The 3,736-nt window shown below is 38.2% G+C and overlaps 1 long non-coding RNA gene across 1 annotated transcript; it reads left to right on the top strand.

Annotated features, from left to right (window-relative positions):
- Window positions 1-892: 892 nt before the first annotated feature.
- On the top strand, window positions 893-3,100 carry LOC112190409. Its single transcript, XR_002932390.2, has 4 exons — window positions 893-1,159; window positions 2,407-2,468; window positions 2,591-2,715; window positions 3,052-3,100. It is a non-coding gene; the product is annotated as an uncharacterized LOC112190409 (long non-coding RNA).
- The last annotated feature ends 636 nt before the right edge of the window (window positions 3,101-3,736 follow it).

The raw sequence follows: 3,736 nt of genomic DNA on the forward strand, positions 1-3,736 counted from the left end.
TTATTTATTTTAAACTTTCTTAATTCATCACACATTTCAAATCCTAAATAGATACAACCAAACAATAGAAATTGCAATTAATGAAATTTTAGATTGACGGAATTAAAAATTTCATCATTTATTTTTTGAGTAAAGGGGTTTGAAACCCAGTCAGGCTGGGGGGACTCATCCCCACGCCCATATTATTATTATTTAAATTTTGCCGCATCGGGGGGGACGTAATACCTATACCCCGAGCATGCATAGTTGCGTTACAATTGTCTTCATAAAGGACATCCTGTAAAAAATCAGGAGCCTCCGCTAAAGAGAGATCCACAACACGATCAAAGCTAGCAAAATGTGCCAACCTATGGGCCACATTGTTTGCTTCACGAAAGATATGACGTATTCTAATAAAATCAAAAGCTTGCATAAACTCTCTACAATCGTCTAGAATACGACTTACCTCAGAATTGTCCTCCCCTTGATTGTTAAGAGCCTCAACAAGGGTGGAACAATCACTTTCAAACTCAACCTGTCGCCAACCCTGGCGAATAGCCAACAGCAAGCCCACTCTGCAGGCCTCTGCTTCACTATGGTAAGCTGAGCATAGATTAGAGATGGATCGGGACCATGCTCCCTTGAACCTGCCCCGCTCATCACGGGCCACCACCCCAACACCACCAGCCTCAGTATTACCCCGGAATGCCCCATCCACATTGATCTTTAGTCGGCCTCGAGGAGGGTAGACCCATTTTGTCGTCATCCTCCTATTGACCCTTCCCACTGCTCTACGAGGATGGAACCGCTGATACTCATTATACTATATATAAAAGCTGGGTTTGTGGTTACTGTTACTAAGCCGTTTTGGTATCGGCTCCAGTCGAGCCGGACGGTGGAAATCACGTTTTCGTCCTTATTTTGTGATAAGGACGACACCCACGGACTCTTCCAGATTATCAACACCAGCTGCAGTCCCTCTTTCGCTCTCCCAAAGATGAACGATACAGTCAACTCGATCATCCCAAAATCTTTTTCAGATCCATCAATTGTATCTTACCGGAACAAAAAAGAAAAAATTAACTCTATCCAAATCTCTGTCCTCGAGGTAAAAAATGGTGCAAACTGTTCGTCCTGCTGTCGGTTTTGCTCTTAGATGGAGACGCACCGTCAAACGCAGGTATTAACTAACTGTATTGATCAGGCTGTAAGACATAAACGTTGGGCTCAAAGCAAATAGGATGGTTTTGGTTCTCAGAGCTTTTGAATTTTTGATTTGTTCTAGCTTTTTTGATTGTGAATCTGGGTTTGTTTTGTGAATAGGAGAGATCCAAGATTGTGGTACCATTTGGTTTTGTAAATTTTGATTTCGTTTAAAAGTATTTCAAATAGTGTGATCGATCTGTTTTACTGTGGTTGCACGAGTTCTTCAAAGGTGGTTGATTATATTTTTGAATCTGTATTCTTTTTCTGTGCATAGTGATTATTTCAGAAAAGCTATTAGATTTGACTATGTTGGTTTTTGGATTAAATGGCTTTTGAGCTTAACCCAACATTCTCTATGGTATTCATTACCAACAGCTTAAATCATCTCCTCCTTTTCCCATTTTTTTTTTCCCTTTTTCATAAAGAATTCATGTGAAAACGAAGTTGGGTTTAAGGCGTACCAAGAGGTGAAGGGAGAAGGAGGAAAGAGGAGGATGGTCACAGCCCTTATTTACAATACATGTGATTACGAATACTGCATAGCTTAGTATTCAAGATTCTGTATAGACAATTCAAAATTAACTCATATTTACTCTTTAGTTGAGGTTCTTGAGAAATAATGAAAATATGCCAATTGCTGATCTTCCTTTGCTAACATATTGAGGACCTCTTTGTTCTCCCTTGCTTGCTTCTCTGATAAATGTTTCTCCCATTTTATTTTGATTTGCTTTCTTTTATATGCAGTATACCCTTTTTTTTTTTTTACTAGATACATGGCTCAGTTTATGTGCACCAACTTGGTTGACATTTTTTTTTTGGTCTGAACTTGGTTGACATGTTGTAAGAAAATATTTTGGTCCTGAATATTAGTTTCAAAGGGATATTTACTGCCTTTTACTCTGTTTAATCATGCGAGGGATTTAACAGAAGTTTTGTTGGTGGAGAAAATTGTAGCTTCATTGTGCAAGCTAAGGCTGGATCATTTCTTTAGAAGAGATTATTTACCATCTTTAATTGTTATTTAAATTTGAAACAATCAAAGCTTTTGAAAAGGACATATACTGGGTTTGATGGCTTTGGCACAAAACTGACATAATACATTTTGCAATGAGCTTTTAGGATTAGTTTCTATATAAGGAGTCCCATACCCAAAAAGTCAAGCCAATAAGCTACTCTTTTTACTTATATTGTTCGTTCCTAATGTAATTTTTATGCCTTCAGTTTCAGGGGCAACGATAGCTTTGCTTCGGAATCTTGATCATCGCATGTCAAGCTATTCATCTGTAAGTTCAATACATCTTCTGGTGTTTGAGAATAAACTGCTGTTGATATGTATGGACCAAAACAGAAAATTTGACTAGATCTTAGAAATTTTGATGAAAAGAATTATCTCACGTGTTTATAGGTTATACGAAAATCCGAGATATAGGATGCAGAGGAATGCTTGAAACTGTTTTCTATGGACGGGGCGACTAAATTTAATTAAATGACCCTTGCCAATGTGAACAACTTCAAGAGGCTCTTAAAGAGGTAATCTTTTTTTCTCTCCCCTTTTTGAAGTTTTGTTTACTGTAATTCGCACTACTGTACACTATTTGTGATTTACGTTTCATGAATGGATATTGTGGTAGGAGGAAGAATGGATATTGTGGTAGGAGGAAGAGGATAATAACTATGAAGTAGACCTTCAAGTTACCTCAAAAAGATGCATATGAAATCTAACTGCTCTAGAAACACAACAATACTATGAAAATTAAAATCAATCATCAAATTTTTGACTACAAGTGATTTTGATTTTGATTGAGATTGACATTTTATTGATTTCGATTGGTCGTTGAAAGGGTTTCCATATTTTTTTTTTTGCAGCCAATGGAACAGATGAGTTTTGCAGGCAATGGAAGTCTTGCTTTATATATAAAAACTAAACCCAAAGCAGCAACCAAGGCCTATCCATTTCCAGCGTTATCATAGGAATATGGCTTTTTCCCCCGCAGCATCGCGCGGGCTACTTTCCTAGTGTAACAAATGCATGGACCAGGTCACTGTATGCATGGGGTTGAATTGACCACCATCCCATACTAATTTATTTCTTTCAGACCATAAAGACCAAAGTAGCATAAAGAAGACGTCCACCTGTGGCTTAGAGAGCAAGCCTATCATATCAACAACCCATTCCTTCAAGGACGTCGTTGCATGGTTTCTGGCACGCAACCCCAGTGGGCTATAAAGCCAAAAACATGCAATAACATTGCATTCCTTAAAAACATGTAAACTGTGCTCATTCTCATGCCGACAAAACACACAAAGATGATCACCCAAGTGGACTCTTTTATGTAAAGCAACTTTAGTAGGTACCACACCTTTCACTAGTCTCCATATGAAGATACGTACCTTAGGTTGGACTTTTGCAGCCCATATTGTTTTCCACAAACTGCTATCTCCACTTGCATGAGAAGAAGACCCTTGAGATGACATAGTGCTCATGCAACGAGCCACATGATAGCCACTCTTCACATTATATAGTCCATGCTTATCATAGTGCCATATGAGT

This window comes from Rosa chinensis, chromosome 2, assembly GCF_002994745.2.
Source record: "Rosa chinensis cultivar Old Blush chromosome 2, RchiOBHm-V2, whole genome shotgun sequence".
Taxonomy (NCBI): Eukaryota; Viridiplantae; Streptophyta; class Magnoliopsida; order Rosales; family Rosaceae; genus Rosa; species Rosa chinensis.